The sequence below is a fragment of the Suncus etruscus genome, chromosome 1, assembly GCF_024139225.1.
Source record: "Suncus etruscus isolate mSunEtr1 chromosome 1, mSunEtr1.pri.cur, whole genome shotgun sequence".
NCBI classification, from domain to species: domain Eukaryota; kingdom Metazoa; phylum Chordata; class Mammalia; order Eulipotyphla; family Soricidae; genus Suncus; species Suncus etruscus.
In genome coordinates, this window is record NC_064848.1 from 147,715,669 (window position 1) to 147,736,272 (window position 20,604).

Consider the following 20,604-nt stretch of genomic DNA (forward strand, 5'->3'; position numbering starts at 1 on the left):
TATCATATTCTGCACATTATTATAGGCCTTTGTAGTGAAAGGTTGAATGAACACCTGTTTACTCTAAACCACTATTTCCCTTGTTGCTGACTTCTTTATGGTATAAAAAAATAGTCGAAGCTTTGTGTTTTCCCTCTTCTGCTTGATTTGATCACTTCTCCTCACTATAAGGGGTGAAAACAGTTGCACCCAGTGTAACCTAAGTTGTAACAGATGCTCCCAGTTTCCCTCCTGCCCTTCCCTCTTCTTTTCTCTGTGGCAGATATTTTTCTTCTCTCTCTTTCTCTCTATTTCTGTTTTCTCTTTTAGACACTGTATTTTGCAATATTGTTACTGTAGTGGTATTATGCATATAATTTTATCTCCTTTTAATACCCAGTTATTGTACAGAGAGATCACTTCCAATTCTCATTGTCATAGTTCTCCCTTCTCTACCCTAATTGCACTTCTTCCACTATTTATGGCAAACTTCCTACCATTGGCTACTCCTCCTGACTGTCATCTCTATTGTCTTTGGATAATATTGCCATATTAAGGATATGTTATCTTTATTTCCAGATTTGATCATTATATAGAAATAAACAAATAATTTTGTTTATTGATTGTGATGCTGCTCAATCTTGCCTTCTGACCAAAAATAAACAATGTACCTAGAGGTATATTTAGAGGCAATCTGCTCTGCTGCCCTGAGCAATTTCACTGTTGTGTGTTGCATTGCATTGTATTGTGTTGCAGTTGCATTGTATTGTGTTGTGTTGTGCTGTATTGTACTTTACTATATCTTATTGTATTACATTATAACTTTGGTTAGCTGTGGGAACCATAACCAATGATGCTTGGGGGTCACTAAGGCCAATATCAGAGGTGCTGAGTGTGGGCAATTGTGCCAGAAATCAAACTCAGGACCTCCCATATGCATGGCATGGATTCTACACTTGATTTGCTCTTTTAATCCTCAGTATACCTCATACCAAGTTCTAAAGATATTTGGATCATAGACTGACCAGAAAGCATTAACCAAAAAATATACAAAGGGACCTTCAAAAAAGTAGAAGTTTTACAGACCTCTATGAACAGTTCCAATCTCTATTCCATCACTGATGTACTGGGAAGTGGTTCTGTAATGCTATTCACTCAATCTGTAGCAACAAATGCAAAGTACCAGCCATATCAGCCCAGATCCTAATCAGGCACCAGTGGGTAGGACAGTTTCAGTTCTTTTATATTAGTTGTTGCCAAGCCCCTATAAGCAATTACACCCCTATCTTCAGATTCAGAGTAGTACAGAGAGCTTAATTAGTCTACAAGAACAATACTACAAAAGACCCAATACGTCTAAAACCCTGGTCTTCTGCTGGGACACAGAGAGGCATGAAACACAGTACTGAAGAAGCCTAGATAAACTGACTCTATGTTTGCTCCAACAATGACACCAAGAATCTAGAACAGCCTATCTATAGAGACAATAACAATCATTATATCCATGAGCCTTTTCTCCAGTGACATAAAATCTAGATTCAAGGGGCAGGAGAGATAGCATGGAAGAAGGGCATTTGCCTTTCATGCAGAGGGTCAGTGGTTCGAATCCCAGCATCCCATACCCCCTGAGCGCTGCTGAGTGTGACCCCAAAAAAACAAAAACAAACAAAAACAAAAAATCTAGATTCAACTAGATGTTACCATTCAAGTCCTAGATAATCCCATCATACTTTCCTACCAAAAATTGATATATATATATATATATATATATATTTAAAAACATTGTTATAAAACCAGGAGAACATGCTCACAAACACAGTTGCCATGTTTAAACCAGGCCAACTCCATAGATTCACTCTTTTCTTGAAAAATATGTAAACCTAAGTTTTGAAAGATCATGGATATATGCCCATGCAACAAAAAAACTGGATATTGAGGGAGAAGGAGGGCTAAATCCCACCCAGTCAAAGCCATGCTTGCTAGATCCATTACCCAGAATCACCATTTTCCTGATGACTCTGTCTCACTACCTTATCCAATTCCCTTCAGGGACACCAATATGACCATACTTCAGGTATGCCATATCTCCAGTGCGTTTTGGAGTGCAAGCACTCTCTCCCTCTATCTTCCTTCTGCCAGAAATCCTGGGAGCTAAAAATATGCCCCTCAAAGCCACAATATCAGTAATAATGCCTTGAATTTCTGTACAACTTTATTTATTTGATGCTGCCATCCCTATTTAATACACACACGTCCAATGTCTGCCATCCTTGCACACCAATTTAACAGAATGGACAACTAACAATAAAACATTACTAAACCTTCTGCCATTGTATTAATGACTTCATTGGAGATAAAATTTTTCACAAATGTGCTTGCTACTTTCTTTTTTACTTCTTTTCTTCCTTTTTTAAAATAACTTTGTTCTCACTTATCTGGAAACAAATGTATTCTGTGTGATATATTTTCTTTACATAAAGTAAAAAATGTAAAAGAGAAAGAACTTGGCTTATTATATAGTCTCTAGGTAGATACCTACCACTAATTTGTAAATTCTAGGCATAATTGTTTGATTGATCAATTTCTAATCTGGTCAAATGTATCAGCATTAAAAATAATATAATTCTCAATTATTAATAAGGACGTAAGAGGTTGTTTATTGAAATAAAGGTGAAGGTTATAAGCCTTAAATTCTCCTCAATGACACCAAGTTAGTTAATGAAAGCATTAGATTAGATTAGATTGATATGTTGTTAGGATTCTCATGTTTGGTATAAATGATGAACATGATAAAATTAAACATTTTTTTGCTTAATACAAACTTTTTAAATAGGGGCCAGAGTGAGAGCACAGTGGTAGGGCATTTGCCTTGCACACAGCAGATCCAGAATGAATCTGATTAGATCCCCAGTGTCCCATATGGTCTCCCTAGCCAAAGTGATTTCTGAATGCATAGCCAGGAGTCACCAGGTGCATAGCCTGAGAGTCACCAGGTGTACCCCCCCAAAAAAAAATTTTTTTAATAAACTTCTCAAATCTTGTTGAATGACATGATGTTGCTAAGGAATAATATATAGAACATTCTCTTTCTTATTGTCATGGCTTAAATATTTTTCCATCTTAGATCTACCTGTCAATTTAATTTGCAAGTTTTTAAGAGTTCAGAATATATTAAGAAAGAAATTTTAAAACTCATTTTAGATAAAAATAGATTCTCTCTTTTCATCTCCTTAACCATCTTCAGTTTCAATTTTCTCCTACCATTTTAAATAAGCAAACATTTTTTGGTAGAAAACAGAAACAAAATGAGATTTAAATTCAATTTCTTCTTGTCATCTTACACTTGTATGCCATTAACTGCCCTCAAAGAGGATTATTTCTTCTGCAATAGTGAAAATGTTCTTTGTCTTTAAAGTAGTAAAATAAGCATGTATTTTTAGCCCTGTGAAAGGGACACAAAAGTGGACCCCTAGGTCCCCTAGGTCCAGCTAAAAGTGCCTGAATGCCAAAAGAGGCAACAAGCAGCTAGTGATGAAAAAGCTCCAATGTTTCTGATCTCTAGCAGAAAAGTATTATTGGATGACTCATGCTAAAGAAGTGAGAGAGGTGGTAGACCCCAGAAGAAAACCTGTTGCTTTCTCTATCAATATCTGCCACCCAGAGAACTGGCTGGAGAAATCTAGAGTTGGTGAGTCTGCTGATGTCCCGCCAGTCCCACAAGACAGCCATCAAGTTGCACCTGAAGTCTACTTGTTCTGTATTGTGGGAGTTGATCCCCACTAACTGACTTCTTGGGGAGCTCTGCTCTCATGCTGGAATGAGGAATTGCTCTTTACAGGAAAGGAAAGTCAGTCTTGGACCTTATTTAGGCTTTCTGATCAATTGCTTTTCTCTCCTAGAAAAGAATTTTAAAAGAAGAACAGTAGTGCTCGCTTTGGCAGCACATATACTAAAATTGGGACGATACAGAGAAGATTAGCATGGCCCCTGCGCAAGGATGACACGCAAATTCGTGAAGCGTTCCATATTTTTTTAAAAAATGAAAAAAAATAGAAGAACAGTAAAGTATATAACAAGTTTATTGGTTAGTAAAGAGAGGTAAGGTGAGGTAAGTTAAGATACCTGCCTAAGAGAGAACATAGGCATCTCCAGAGTAGAGAAAACTCAAAGTACATGTGGGGCCTAGGTTCTGAAGAAGGAGGGACACCATAAGGACCATATGTTGTAAACCACATGTTAGAGTTCTCTTTCTCAAGCCCAACTTGAGAAACAAGGCCCCAAGCTATTTACCATACCAGGTAGCCTATCTGGAAAGGAAACGAAGAAGCAGTAGAAAGGTAACCTAGACAACAATCAATCATTTTAAAGATCATCAGAATGTAGAACTTCTTTATATCCCCTCCCTATATAAACTGGCGTATGACCTTGGGTGGGGTTGTCTCCTCTGGGAGATGGCCCTGATCAGTCAGTATAGGGTTTGTGGCTGATTCTAATTGTGTGGTCTTATCCTTTGACTTTGGACCCTAACACTATTTTACCATATTAAAGGATGGAATAATTGAGTAAATGGATGGGTTATAAGCAATCTTTTCCTGGAAGGCTCAATTTTTTTTAACTGGAATTAGGTCACTGCCTCTCTTCTGTCTTTTTGTTTTGTTGTGGGGGGGGGCTAAAACTGGCAGTGCTGAGAGTGTACTCCTCCTTGTGTGCTCAAAGATCACTCCTATCAGTGCTCTGGGGACCATAAGTGGTACCGAATCAAATTAGGATTAGATGCATGCAAGACAAGTACCTTATTCCCAATATTTCTTCTGAGCTCTCTCTTTTGCCAGACAAATATTCTTAGGATAGTGCAAATTTATTCCAAGATCCTGTTTTTTTGTTTGTTTGTTTTGTTTGGGGAGGTCACACATGCAGATTACCATCAACTAGGGATTATTCCTAACTCTGAACTCAGGAATCATTCCTGGAGGAACTCAGGGGACCATGTGAGGTTCTGGATATCAAACTCTAGTCAGCCACATTCACGGCAAGCATCTTACCCACTGTGCTATCTCTCCAGCCCCTTAAGATCTTCCTGTCTGTAGAGATGAAGTCATGAAATTTTTCTATACATTGATGGTCATGGAAACTATTATGCTGAGTGAAATTAGTCAGATAAGTCAGGAGGAGAGAGAGACACAGAATAGTCTCACTCATCTATAGGTTGTTTTTTTTTTTTTTAATAAAAGATGTTATTGTAATAACGCCCAGAGGCAATAGAGATGAGGGCTGGAAGGACCGACTCACAATATGAAGCTCACCACAAAGAGTGGTGAATGCAGTTAGATAAATTACACTGACAACTATTATGACAAAGTTAATGAGTGCTCAGTCCCAGTCTGTGCCCACAAGTAGGGACAAGGATAAAGAACCTCAAGGAGAGTCAAAGATTTGATTCAGGTCCATAAGAAAAGGAGGGAATGTTGGGACTTTAATTATGAGCATTAATTATGACCTTAATTATGAGGATGTCATTTTGTAAAAACCACATGGCAGGCTTCTTAGATTGTCAGCAGGAAGAAACACCATTTTGTAAGGACCACATGGTGTGAACCACATACTGGGGCTTCACAAGCTTATTTCCATAGACCCCGCTCCAATCTACCTGGCCATTCCAGGTAGCCTATTATTTTAAGAATCATCAGAAAGCTGGAACCTCCCTATATCCCTTCCCTATATAATCTTCATCATGATCTGGGGCAGGGTTAATCTCCTTTAGGGGATGGCCCCTGGCTAGCCAGGCTGTGGAATCCTGTTGGCAGATGGATTAAAGTGTTAAACTTTATTCCAGTAGTGTAGTCTCGCCCTTCTACTCTGGAACCCTAAAAGGTAATAACCCAAAAGACACAAACTTGCCATACCACCGGTAAACATTTTTGCCAATCCATACAAAATGCAGACCTTTAAAAGGGACTATATAAAATCCCCTTAACTTTAAGTTAGCTGGCCTACACCAAGTTCTTCCCCACTTGTGGAGTTCCTTTGTTAAGGGTCCATGAAAGCCCACTGACTCAAATAAAGACCACGAATCTTCAGAAAATGCAATCAGCACACAGGTTTATTGATTCCAGCTAGCTGGGGCGTGGGAACAGCCATGCAGACTGAAATGGAAGCCCCAGGCAACTTGGTGAAGTGTCTTTTATAGGTTTAAGGAACCTTAGGAGGAGGGTCGATATGGAAAGTAGGACTTGTAGAATGCACCAATTCCTTTGGGTGGCTGGAGAGATAGCAGGGATTTGGGGCATTTGCCTTGCATGCAGAAGGGCTGTGGTTCAAATCCCAACATCCCATATGGTCCTTTGAGTCTGCCAGGAGCGATTTCTGAGCGTAGAGCCAGGAGTAACCTCTGAGCGGTGCAGGTTGTGGACACCCCCACCCCAAAAAAAAAGAATGCACCAATCCCTAGTATAGGTTCAAACACAATGTCAAATCAGATGGTGAGTTTGTCCTTTTTCAAATAAGGCAGGAACCTTAGGAGGAGAGAGCAGAAGTCCATTCTTTCGCCCATATATGTCAAGTTCCTCTTAGGAGGGGCATTGAATAATGGTTACCAGATGTTTCAAGGTGAAATTCCAGAGCAAGAAGATCAAGGTGGGGGTGGAGAAAGGCTTAACAGGCATCTATATCTGATCACCTATCTAAGATATTATAATCATCTAATATCTATTTTCATAAATTTTCCCTTAACACCTTTTCCTTTCACTCCTGCTTCCCAATCAACTATTCCAACTATTAGCCTAAATATTTTTACTACTCAATTTTTTTGTTTTTGGTTTTTGGGCCACACTCGGTGGTACTCAGGGATTACTCCTGGCTCTATGCTTGGAAATTGCTCCTGGCAAGCACAGGGGACCATATGGGATGCCGGGATGTAGACAACCTGCGGTCCTGGGTCAGCCGCTTATAAGGCAAGCGCCCTACTGCTGTGCTATCTCTCCAGCCCCTCAATATTTTTATTCTTAAAAATATTGAAGAACCTGAGGATAAACAGACATCAGCTGTCAATGCTGTTGCATACCCTTTCCTTTCTTTCTTAAAATTAAGTCCCTACTGAAATGGCCTTTATCCTCTGCTTTTAATCTTGACTGCCCGAGGACAAGAACCTGAGAACTGTAACAGTAGAAGTGGTTCTGAAACTTAAACCAGTCAGAAGGTATGGAGATCTCTGACACAAAGGACCCATATCAGGAGCCAGGAAAGCCACTGAGATGCAGGCCAAGTGCTAGGAGGATTAGTAAAGGATGGCTTGATCTTTTGCGGGAAAATGAACAAATATTGTGGCTTCCTCAGCTAATATTAAGGGTAAAAGAATTAATACCAGGTGTGGGAGGCATTTCTGTCTGACTCAGTGCAGTAAAGGCAATGGTCTCACAGCCTGTCTCTCCAGGAAACTGGATTTTAGTACCTTATTTTATTATCTCTACCCCAACAGCTGTTTAAGTTGCAGGATTGAAGATGCAGGAACCTTCTTATTCCTTGCAGTGGAGAGTCACAGCCTACATGAAAAGGATCCCCTGCAGATTTGGCTGACTCAGCTCCCAGGACCAAGACAGAATGCAGAGTGTCCTGATGCTCCTGCTGAGTGCACTGACTACAGGACCTCCAGCAAGAATGAACACCCAGTTTTCTTGTGGACTATACTTGGACAATTACCCAGATTGTGGATGGACGGTTTTGCGGGTCAAACTGTTACCCCAGAGATACCTCCCCTAATCTTTGATTATGCAATTTGTTTGGGGTTTCTGAGTGTTCTACACAAGATTTCCTGGCTCTATGCTCAGAAATCGCTTCTGGCAGTCTCTGGAATGATGACACAGAAGTTAAGCAACAGAAACAAAAGCATCATAGCATTATACCTGTTTCCTGAAATTTTTGGCATTTGTGTGATGTCACACTGCTAGTCCTCCTCAGGATATGCTCTCTAGAATTTCAAGTGTGGCCTGGAAAGGAGACCAGGACTCCAATTAGGTTCAGTAACAGCACATAAAACATACATCTGAGTTAACTTCTACTATTCTATTCAGCATAAGATTTCCCTGGTAAAGTTTTGGTTCCCACTATTTTAGCCAGTCTAGTGATTGCATGTACAGCTTTCAGTTCCTTATGACTTGTCTATTTAACCAATAAGTATACTTTCCAATGTGTTACCCAAGAGGAGTGGGCTTTAAGTCAAGCCCGCTAGAATGCATTTAATTTAATCAGCTAAAGAAAAAATAGTTTTTCTCTCTGACTTCACATTGAACCTTGCCAGATAACTGAAAAAAAAAAAAAAAACTTGGCTTGTTCCTTTGCATAAACCCAGCAAGATTGGAGAAATCTCCATGTGGAGATACAAGCCCCATACTGGTCGGTCAGGGCCATCTCCCAGAGGAGATGATCCTGCCCAAGTTCGAAGTCACAAGTAAATTTATACAGGGAGAGATGAGGGAATATATGTTACAACATGCATAAACATCTCCATTTTAGGGAAACTCAGCATACCAGATGTATCCCTAGATTTCCCTGGTATGGAGAACTAAAATAACCCCACAAGGTTCCTCAAAAGGCCCGCTGTGGATGCCTTTTCCCCTGCGTGGATAGTTGAGAAATTCCCAAAGAGATAAATCCATGCTTGGTATTACATTTTCTGTCATTATTTGGCTATCTCTCCTTTGTAAAATCTCAGGCAAAATTATGGCCTCTATCAAATAATTTGGCTCAGAAATTCCAGCACCAAAGATAACTAAGAGAACCCTTTTTCTGGTTAATATTTAGCACCTAAAAGCAAAGACAATATTTTTTCTCTTTTTCAAATATGTCCTTGCAGTTTCAGTTTCTGGTAATCAAGGGCATAGCCAGAATACAGATCTTGGGCTATTGACACTTCTCAGAAAATGGAAGTTATACCTTAGGGGATTTGACTCCTTCCTTTACTTAACCTCTAAAACAATAGAGCCCAGCTCAGTGAAGACCATGTTCCTAGAATTTTTCTACTTCTTAATAATCCCTTATTTTGCATTTGAAGTTAGTTGTTAAAAGCTGCCCTAATTTGTGACCTTCTCCTTTGTAACTCAGAATTCTTACAGCTCACACCCACATAGCTTAAGTATTGTCTACTGTTAAACTTTGCTTTGAGATTCTAAACATTCTTCTCTATACCTATGACTGGCTTTGCCCCTTATAAAGCCTCCTGTTTAAAGATTAAACTTGTTGCACTCCTGCCAGAAGATGTGTTGACCCCACATACTTGTGTGTAGTTTCATTATTTCATATTTCATATTTTGCCACCGTGCAACCCACTCTTCCTAAAGTAGATTCACTGAAATCCCACTGGCGCTGTAGGACAGAAGCCACATATAGCAGATGTTAGCTTCTGATAACCTTTTAAATGATTGGCTGCTGTCTAGGCTACCTTTCTATTGCTTTTCCATGTCCTTTCCAGATAAGCTACTGGTAGCTTAGGGCAGGGAAATTTAGGCTTGAGAAAGAGAAGCCTAACATGTTTGCTTTTACAAAATGGTGTTCGTCCTTGCTCAGAACCCATTGCCCCACATAGGTAAGGTGGGTTAGAAAAAGGATATCGCCAAAGACTGAGAATAAACCCAGGATATTCACAAGAAAATTGGCTCAAATATCCTTCTCTTGCCCCAACTCCTTTGATGTACCCTCCTTGTAGGTGTTAAACCTAATGCAAAGTGCTTACCCAATCTTATATATATATATATATATATATATATATATATATATATATATATATATATATATATATATATATATATATATATATATATATATATATATATATATATATATATTTAAGGTTCAGTAGCAAGTATATTTTTGAAAATCATTGAATCACCAATTAACTCATTTATGGCCTAGCAGAAGATTTAATAAGCTTTTCTTCTTTTTTTTTTTTTTTAACGATATGAGTTAAAGAAGTACAGCAAAAATAGTGTTGGAGTGGCAATTGTTTGCATAGGCACAGCAAAATATGAGGAACATGGAAAGGAAAAGCCTTGGCCTAAATACAAGGAGACCTTATCCCTGAAGTTCTCCGGCATAAGACCATTTCTAGGCTCCAGGCATATTAGGTTGTCCAACCCAAGTCATTGTCTATGGTGTCAATAAAAGCCCACACACACACAGTCACTGTGCTGTTGTTGGTGTCAGGTTTCATATATATATATATATATATATATATATATATATATATATATACACACACACGATGTTACAGGGAAAGGTCTTTTACTTTTTCTGGGCATCCCACTTAAGAAAATGCTTTAAGCTTTCCTATCCTTCTGTTCCTTTCCTCAGTTTTTACTGATTCTGGCCACTTGCCTCTCTCAGTCAAGCCCTCTGCTTTCTGCTTTCTCTAAAAATGAAACCATATATGAACTTCCTTACAGAAGGGATGAAAACCAACACATCTGTTTCCTCAGGACAGTCTGTGTTCCTCACCCTTGACTGTTCCTAGTCCTTCACTGTGTTGTCTTCTCCATTTAATAAACTCAGTGCTTGGAGAAACAGCTAAATTGTTGTTGCAGGTAGAAACATAGGAAGCCTTGGTAAAGCATAAAGCCCTTGAAATGCAAATCTGGAAAAACTCTATTTGTAAACTAATGCAGCCAAAAGCTTAATAAAGGACTTTGAAATGCAGAAACCATCTGAATACAGGAAAAGTTATTGAGATGAAAAATCCCAGAGGATAGATAGATTCTATGGGAGAAGGAATTCCATTGCTGAAACAAAGGTCTGCTAAGAATATCAAAATAAGGGGTTGGAGTGATAGTACTAACAGAGAGCACACATGTCTTGCTTGCAGCTGACCTAGGTTCAGTCTCTGACATCCCATATGATCCCCTGGGTACCTCCATGAGTAATTCCTGAATGCAGAGCCAGGAGCTGCCCCCTGAACATTTCTGGGTGTGGCAAAAAAATAATAATGTCAAAAGAAGACCATTAACAGCTCCAGACTTTCCCCCTTCGGCAACAATCCTAGCAATGAACTTTATGGGAAGTTTGGGAAAACTAAGCTAATTTGGCAGAGGAAAGGACATGCCTTTTCCAGAATATCTCCCTGAGTTATATATTTTCTTACCCTGTGGTCACTTTTGCCTACACCACTATCTGTGATGTTTATTTTTAAACTTTATGGGATTTTTGCCCCTATTCTTGCTTTGCTCTTTCCACTCTGAGAAGCCCATGTTTTCTCTTAAGTATGTTGCTTTTCTTTTCTCCCCTTATTTCCCAAATAGTGTTTTGTTTCTCTATCTATCTCCTCCTGAAATTCCTTTCTGTGAATAAAACAGACATAGCTGGAAGAATTTGAAAGGCGGGCTTGATGCAGAAGGCCTCTTAAGGTAAATGATGCAGCAAGTTTCTGGAATATCACAGGTGCTACAAGCTTGCCATAATGCCTCCAGGCCAACTTCCTATTTACATCCTGGTTGCAACATTGCATTCCCTACCCCCAGGCCAATATTCTGTTTACATCCTGCTTTCAACAGTCATAAAGTCCTTATTAGGTCTTACCAATCACCTAGCGCCCTAAAAGTAATGATGTAATGTGTAACAAATCTCCACAATCTCCATTCGAAAAAACTCTAAACTGGGTATAAAAGTAAATTGGGTAGGGGTCATCAACTGCACTTGGTTGACCCCAGCATGTTGGTTTGTGGCATTCAATAAATTGCTCTTTGCTTGATTGCATCTTAAATTGGATTGGGAAACCAGACCCAGCAAATTTAAAACTGGCTTTCTTTTCCTGAAAGAGTAATTCCTCACTCTAGCCTGAGTTCCTTGGCTACCAAGAAATCAGGTGGCAGGAATCATTTTTCCTATGGGGCATAACAAGTGGAAACCAGATACAGTTTGACAACATCCTTTTGGAGCAATGAGACATGAGATTTGCATTCTACCAAGTAAGTATTCATTGCAGATTCTCATTAATCCTAGGTTTTCCCAAACACTTACCCAGGTGAAATTCTTTTCTGTTTCACCCAAGAGGACTCCAACCTCAAGAACCTTCCTGTCCCCAATTTCTAAGAATAATAATTTGATTTTTCGGGTGGGAAAGTGCATTCTACGTGGGAAGACAGGACTATAAATCACAAATAAGAAAGAGTAAATAAGAGCCCGGAGAGATAGCACAGTGGCGTTTGCTTTGCAAGCAGCCGCTCCAGGACCAAAGGTGGTTGGTTCGAATCCCGGTGTCCCATATTGTCCCCCGTGCCTGCCAGGAGCTATTTCTGAGCAGACAGCCAGGAGTAACCTCTGAGCACAGCCGGTGTGACCCAAAAACCAAAAAAGAAAAAAAAAGAAAGAGCAAATAAGAACCCTAAAATAATTTCAATGTGTACTTGTTAGAAATATATAAGCTTATTTCCTTCTAAATTCAGGGTATAGGAAGTACCAGAAGGATTTGGAGGTCATGTTTAAAATATAAACAATTTTTCTTTATTTTTTTTTGTTTTTTGGGGGCCACACCCGATTGATGCTCAGGGATTACTCCTGACTAAGCGCTTAGAAATTGCCCCTGGCTTGGGGGGACCATATGGGATGCCGGGGGATTGAACTCTAGAGCTTGCAAGGCAGACACCTTACCTCTAGCGCCACCTCACCGGGCCCAAATATAAACAATTTTTCTAAAGACTTTTGAAAAACCTTCCCTGATGAATGTTATATTAAATATATTAGTAAAATACTTGACTACATATTTCAAAATGTAATCCCTAGACCAATTGGCCAAGACCAATAAAAAATTCCAAATAAGTCATTAAAATACTGCCTGTGCATAGTTTCCAAACCAAAACCCAAAATATTAACTGTTAAGGATTAATTTACTTTATTATTTCTATATAATATATTTATATTATATATATATATCTATATAATATATATATTATAATATATATAATATAATTTAAAATTTTATGGACTAGACCAGTACCTCAGATTATATATGAACCAACCATTTCATTAAAACAGGAGATGCAAAGTGGTGAATATCTCTGAAAATAATTATCTCCACCTTGAATGACATTTTGATCTTTTCCTATGCTAAGTAAAAATAGATTCATTCTTAAATGAATGTTATTCAAATGACTATGTGAAGTGAGGGGGAGGCAGTATCCTCAAGAAAGAAATTTATCACATTTGCCACCCCAGGAATGTCAGGAAAATCTAGGACTCATAAAGCCTATGCTGAGTCCCTACATGACATGGAACTCCCATCCCACCAACCCTACAGATAGTGTGAAACTGCACCTGACACCCACTTGTTCTGCTGAGCACAGGAGTTAATCCCCTACCACCCAATTTCTGTGGGAGCAGTGGATTCAGGGCTAAAGCAAGAAATTACTCTTTGCAGCAAAGAAAAAGTCAGTCCTAGACCTTATTCAGGCCTTTCTCTTAGAAAAGAATTTCAGGTTTTCTAAACAGGTTTTATTTAGAAATTCTGAGAGAAGGAGAATGAGAGAGAGAGAGTAATGTGCTCAGGAGAATGCATTCTTGTTCAAAGCAGAGAGCCCTAGTACACATCCCAGCATCAAAGTATGAGCACAAATCTCAAGAGGGAAGATGTGGGCAACATATACTTGGGCAACATTTACCCAAGCAACACATGTGCTTGCTTTTTTTGCTCCAAGATGGCTTATATAGGATTTTCCTCCACCTGTTCCATGTGGGGCTTCCTACCTAGGCAAGAGTCCTACTGCTAGGTTGGTTGCCAAAGGGGAGAGTTGGAAGCAGTTGATAGTCTTTTCTGATGACATTCTTTTCCCGGTCTTTGTTTCTGCTGAAGCTTCTCTCTCTTGTATTTCCCATAGGGGTCCACTCTTCTCTGGACCTGCAGTGGCATCCGCTAGATTTCTTATTGGGTCTTAGTTCCTATGTCCACTAGGTGGGTTCTGACAGTCTTAGAGCTAGTGTAACTTCTTTAAATTCTATCTCTTAGTTTTATTATACCCCAGAACTGTTATTACATTCCAAGAACTCATTACTTTGGGGAAAGGTGGCCCATCCCTATCTACCTGCTTCAATAATTTCTTCAAATTTCATTTCTTGGTTTTATTACATTCCAAGAACTTTTATTATGTCCCAATAATTCATTGCCAGAGGAAGGGTGTCTTCCCCATCTTTCTGCCTGCCTGCTTCTGTATCACTCTGATTCCCTGCTTACTTCACTTTTATAACTTTGTCATTACCAAATCAGTTATGTTGGTAACTTCCACCAAGTTTGCTAATTCTAACTTGATTGTATCTAACATCATTAAATATTTCATTCTATTCTAAATTACTTCCATGTTCTTTCTAAGTGGCAAGAATATTTTAGATATTTAAAAGATTTTTGAATAAATTATGCAAGTTGTCTCATATCTATGCCTACCTTTGTTTTCACATATCTAATATATATATATATATATATATAATGTTATGAATAAAAGTAACTATAAGTAGGGACCAAGGATAGTTGACAATGGCAAAGCACCTGCCTTGACATCATGAAGTCTTGAGTTTGAACTTCAGCATCATCCTCATATGACTAATGTGGTCCCAGCAACATTGCTATTTGAGATCCAAAGCACCACAATCCAGCACACATCATCAACTAAGCAATGGGACCTTGGCAACCAAAATGTACACAAGATAAGGTATGTCATTACAGAGAAAATGAGTGACACCCAATGTGATTACTACTACCAAATTATAACCCCTGGAAAACAGCACAACCACATGTATGAGCATGATAGCCAAGTGTATGTCCTCCAGTTATAGCAATACCGAATAAAGGGAAAGGAAGGTAAATAAATATATAAATATCCACTTCATAGCTTGCTCATTGACCAATTGAGCACGTTCCAAGGAGATAAAATTTAATGAGATTACCATGCAATTTATTTGTATTCAATATGATTAACTTGAAAATAGCTCAATGAAAGGTTAAGCATAGAGTATAAACTATTGCTATTCATGTTATAACTACTATGATATTTTTCTGGGAAATTTCAAGTGGGCAAAAAAATAATATTGGCCATTTTTGACATTAAAATAGGTACAAGAAAAGAAAAAAATTTAATTTCCAAGGTCTGATGAAACATGTAATAGAAGAGCTGTAAGAAAGCAGTCATCAGGGCCCGGAGAGATAGCACAGCGCAGTTTGCCTTGCAAGCAGCCAATCCAGGACCAAAGGTGGTTGGTTCAAATCCCGGTGTCCCATATGGTCCCCCATGCCTGCCAGGAGCTATTTCTGAGCAGACAGCCAGGAGTAACCCCTGAGCACCGCTGGGTGTGGCCCAAAAACCAAAAAAAAAAAGAAAGCAGTCATCATCCTAAAGAACATGTAATCTAAATATGACCATAAAAGTGGATCTCAGTGTAGGCTGGTGCAGTCAGGACATAAACTTGAACTCTATCTCCCTAGATTTTCCCTCTCTTTGGCAGTCTCTCATAGGCTAGAGCTGCCAGTGGTACATAGTTGTGGTTCTGACACTCTGGCCCAGTTGAAACACTTGGAACTGTCCTTAAGAGTCCACAGCACAAATAAAGGAGTCAAAAGGTTTTCTAAAAAAAAAAATGAAAGCCTGAGATAATTATGGTGTCACATGTATTCAGAATATTCTCAAGAGTTGTGATATGCACAATCCTGCTCTCATTTTCAGTTGACTTCCGTGGATAATTGCATAGTGAATTCTAGACAGACAGCAGAGAAAACATTGTTCATAATGCATTTTATTTTATAAACCACCCCAGGATAATTATCAGCTCAATAACATAATCATCCTAACACTCAATCCAGAAATACAGATCATAGTTTATAATGGGAGGGCAGAGGTCTACAAATCTGAAGAAAATGAGGTAATTTTACTAGATAAAAAAAGTGTCGGGCCTGGAGAGATAGCACAGCGGCGTTTGCCTTGCAAGCAGCCGATCCAGGACCAAAGGTGGTTGGTTCGAATCCTGGTGTCCCATATGGTCCCCCCGTGCCTGCCAGGAGCTATTTCTGAGCAGACAGCCAGGAGTAACCCCTGAGCAATGCCGGGTGTGGCCCAAAAACAAAAAAACAAAACAAAGTGTCATACCAACAACAGAGACTGTGAAAAATGTAACTGTATGGGCACTACAGACAATGACCAGGATTGGACAAACTAGTTTGCCTGGAGCCTAGAAATGGTCATATGTCAGGAAACTTCAGGGGTAGGGTCTCCTTGTACTTAGGCCAAAGTTTTTCCTTTCCATGACCCCCATACATTGGAGGGCCCATGCAAATGATAATTGCCACTCTAACATTATTTTTACAGTGCTCCTTTGACTCTAAACCTGTAAGAAACCACTAGTAAAAATATCTGGAACTGCAAAAAAAAAATGTTTACATTAGTGTTAACATATATGCTTTCAGTTACACTAGCATTCTGAGGGATAAAGGAGGGAGATAAGGGATACATGCTTGGGAACAGGGATGAAGGGAGGACAACACTGGTGGTGGAAAGGCCCTCATTTATTGTCACTGTGTACCTTAATATCACTGAGTAAGATTTGTAATTCACTTTGGCCACAATAAAATAAATAAATAAAACTAAATGGAAAAAAGGAAAAAAAAAGTGTCATCACATAAAAGACCCCTCTTAATGTATTGTATTTATTATCATTAGGGGACGAGAATAGGATTTTTAACAGATGAATGAAGCCTATAGGACTAGAGTAGAACTCAATGTAGTGTATTTGTCTTGCATATGTGAGTGTTTGACTTGGATCCACAAAATTCTAATTATACAGCCTTATCATGACAGTACAAGCATACTGCCAGTACCACTACTACGAACTAAATCTCCAGTGAGTATCAAGACCAAGAAGAGAAGAAAGGATTCTTTAATTGAGGTAATATTAGTTTACAATACTGTATAAGATTCAGATACACATTGTCACACATCCTCAACTGAATATAACTCACTGTGAATTATAAAAGGCTAATTACTAGTCACCAATGTCTAAATGACCCATCCACCTGTTGCACACACCCCTAATCACCCCACCCTCTCTGACCACTACCATTTCTGCCATTAGAATCTAAAGGTTGATTTTGTTTTATTGATTCACATGCTCTGTTTCTTCAACTTCCACTAAATACATGCCCTTTCTCTCTCTTCTGACTAGTTTACTTATTTTACATCCAGATGTTCTCAAGGCTTACTCTTGGCTTTGTGTTTGGGAATTACCCCTGGCACTGCTCGGGAGAGGCATATGCGGTGCTGTGGATTGAATCTGGTGGGCCCCAAGTAAGACAAGCACCTTATCTTTTGTACTATCTCCCAACCCCAATTCCTATAGTAAATCTCTTCTGGTTCTGTTTTCCTTGCAAGCACTGATAAAGTTGCTGTTCTCCTTTCTTTTCTCCCACTAGTTTGTTATCTTATGGTGTGCCAATTTATATATGAATAGTTAAGGAGCTTAAATCATGTGGGAATGATAAAGGATATGTAAACAGTAGTACCAAATACTGACTATCTAATGCTTGAGAATTAACCAGTCACTCTCGCAATCACTAAGAAGTATCCTAGCTCCCTGAACAAGAGGAGATTGCAAACACAATCTTACAGATGCAAAAGTTACGTAAGAGCAGAGGGGAAAGAAGCCAATCCCACCACCTTTGCAAAATGCTGCTGTTTTATGTCTCCTAGTCTTCTGCATGCATCCAGATCTCTGTTCTCAGAATTAGTGAGCTTTTGGAGAGAGTTTTATGGAGGCCAGGCTGCCCCCAGCTGTTGTAGATATCCTGAAGATTTATTGTTCCATAGCTGGGATTGTAGCATACATAGATTATAGCCTATATCTGGATAAAACTGACTTTCATGCTCCAGCAGGTCAGCCAATAAGCAGCCTTGGCACACACTCAATAATGCTTTGTGTAAACACTTTTCTTAGATCCTTGTTAAAAGCAGACAGAGTAACATGAGCTGCATGTACAGCTTCTTCTTACAGCCTCTCCAAATAGCCTCTTCACAACAACCATTGTTGCCTTTGGGTTGCACAGAAAAAAAACATCCTTGCAGGAACAGGGATGAAAAAGATATCATCCTTGCCCTCAAGGAGCTAGTGCAGCAGGTGGGCACAGAACTGAGGAGACAGAGAGATGATACAAGGGGTAGGGTGTGTGCCTGACATGTGGCTCACTCAATCTCCAAGCACTTTTGGGAGCAACCTATGAAGAGGACAGACAGGAGGAAGTCTTGAGCCCCTCAGGATATAACCAGAATCCTCCATATGTGTGCATGCAAGTGTGCACATACACACGGAAAACACAGCTAAAATCAGGAAACCATGCTATTGTGTAGGTCTCAGAGGACTAGAAGAAAACAGAATTGTCTATGGCTAATTGCAAATAGTAGAGAGCGATCATCATTATCAATGAATGATCGTGAGACTGATTGTATTTTAATAGGATTTGTAAGGTTGTTAGGATTTCCATGGAAGAGATGGGGAAGCTTTCCAGAAAAATTGTTGTTCCATGAGTCAGTGTCACCGGAGAGCAAAGATATTCAGGTGCATAGTTTAGAAACTTTAAATTATAATTTACTCCAGTACCTAATAAAAGTACTCTGATTTCTGGAGCTGGAGTGGTGGTGCAAGCTATAAGGTATCTGCCTTGTGGGAACTAGCCTAGGATGGACCACGGTTTGATCCCCGGCGTCCCATATGGTCCCCCAAGCCAGGAGTGATTTCTGAGCGCATAGCCAGGAGTAACCCCTGAGTGTCACTGGGTGGAGCCCAAAAAAACAAAACAAAACAAAAATAAATAAAGTACTCTCATTTCTGCCAAAATGAACTCATTTATGCTATGTCCTCAACAGAAATCCAATCCTTTTTTTTTGGGGGGGGCACGTCCAGTGACGTTCAGGGTTTACTCCTGGCTATGTGCTCAGAAATTGTTCCTGGCTTGGGGACTATATGGGATCGAACTGCAGTCTGTCCTAGGTTAGCACATGTAAGGCAAACACCCTACCACTTGTGCCACCACTCTGGCCCCCAAAATCCAGTCATTTAACTAAGTTTCTTGGCTTGGATCACCCGGTGAAATAATAAGTCAATTGGCTAGTATTTTCTTGTTCAGCACAAATTATTTGGTCCAGCTGTGATCCTTCCTTTTGTTCCATGTAAGGGGAGTAACCTTGATGTAACAAATTAACAACGGTATAGAATCACTTCCTTACTCCTGCACACTATGGTCTATCAAGGTCTACTCTGGTTGACACACTTTTCTTTTTTTTTTTTTTTTGTTTCTGGGTCACACCCGGCAGCACTCAGGGGTTACTCCTGGCTCAACGCTCAGAAATCACTTCTGGCAGGCTCTGGGGACCATATGGGATGCCAGGATTCGAACCACCATCCTTCTGCCTGCAAAGCCAACGCCCTACCTCCATGCTATCTCTCTGGCCCCTGGTTGACACACTTTCCTATCAGTTAAGTGTGTGCTAATGAATAAGAGAAAACTGGGCCCGGAGAGATAGTACAGCTAGTACAGCGGCGTTTGCCTTGCAAGCAGCCCATCCAGGACCAAAGGTGGTTGGTTCGAATCCCGGTGTCCCATATGGTCCCCCGTGCTTGCCAGGAGCTATTTCTGAGCAGACAGCCATGAGTAACCCCTGAGCACTGCCAGGTGTGGCCCAAAAACAAACAAAAAAGAATAAAAGAAAACTAGAAGAGTAAATTATGAAAAAATTAATACAACAAACATATATCTGACTCTTGGATCCCTATCATTTTCCTCTATATTAATAGAAGTGTTCCTTTTATTGACAATAGAAGAATATCTATTTACAATAATTCTAAGAGACAAAAGAGAGGAGGATTGGAAGGTCCAGCTCAAGACAGGAAGCTCACCACAAAGAGTGATGTGTGCAATTAGAGAAATAACTACATTGAGAACTATCATAGCAATATGAATGAATGAGGGAAGTAGAAAGTTTGTCTCGAGTACAGGCGGGGCTGGGGTGGGGAGGAGGGAGATTTGCGACATTGGTGATGGGAATGTTGCACTGGTGAAGGGGGGTGTTCTTTACATGACTGAAACCCAACTACAATCATATTTGTAATCAAAGTGTTTAAATAAATATATTAATAAAAAACGAAAAAATATCTAAAGGAAAACTAATTAAAACTCTCCAGATTTAGTAAGATGAACAAGGTATATCTAAACTTGGAGATATATTTCATATATAGGTCAGATGCTGAGCTAGATGTTCATCCTGTTTTTTATTCAGTTATGCATCAAGCGAGCCTAAGCTAAAATTGAAGAGGATGGACAGAAATGGGAGGCAATGACTGAACATCAGAAACATATTAAATGTCTGACTTCATCCTCATAATTTTGGAAACAAAATATTTTTCTCGGGGGCCGGAGAGATAGCATGAAGGTAAGGCGTTTGCCTTTCATGCAGGAGGTCATCGGTTCGAATCCCGGCGCCCCATATGGTCCCCTGTGCCTGCCAGGAGCAATTTCTGAGCCTGGAGCCAGGAATAACCCCTGAGCACTGCCAGGTGTGACCCAAAAACCAAAAAAAAAAAAAAATATTTTTCTCATGAAATCCAGAATTCTCAAGACCA

The 20,604-nt window shown here is 39.5% G+C and overlaps 1 non-coding gene and 1 pseudogene across 1 annotated transcript; one reads left to right on the plus strand and one right to left on the minus strand.

Moving 5' to 3' along the window:
• Window positions 1-20,604, minus strand: part of LOC126021360 (Y-box-binding protein 2-like) — a 58,081-nt pseudogene that overhangs the window by 31,809 nt on the left and 5,668 nt on the right.
• LOC125996130 (U6 spliceosomal RNA) lies at window positions 3,905-4,011 on the plus strand. The gene has a single exon (XR_007491218.1). It is a non-coding gene; the product is annotated as a U6 spliceosomal RNA (small nuclear RNA).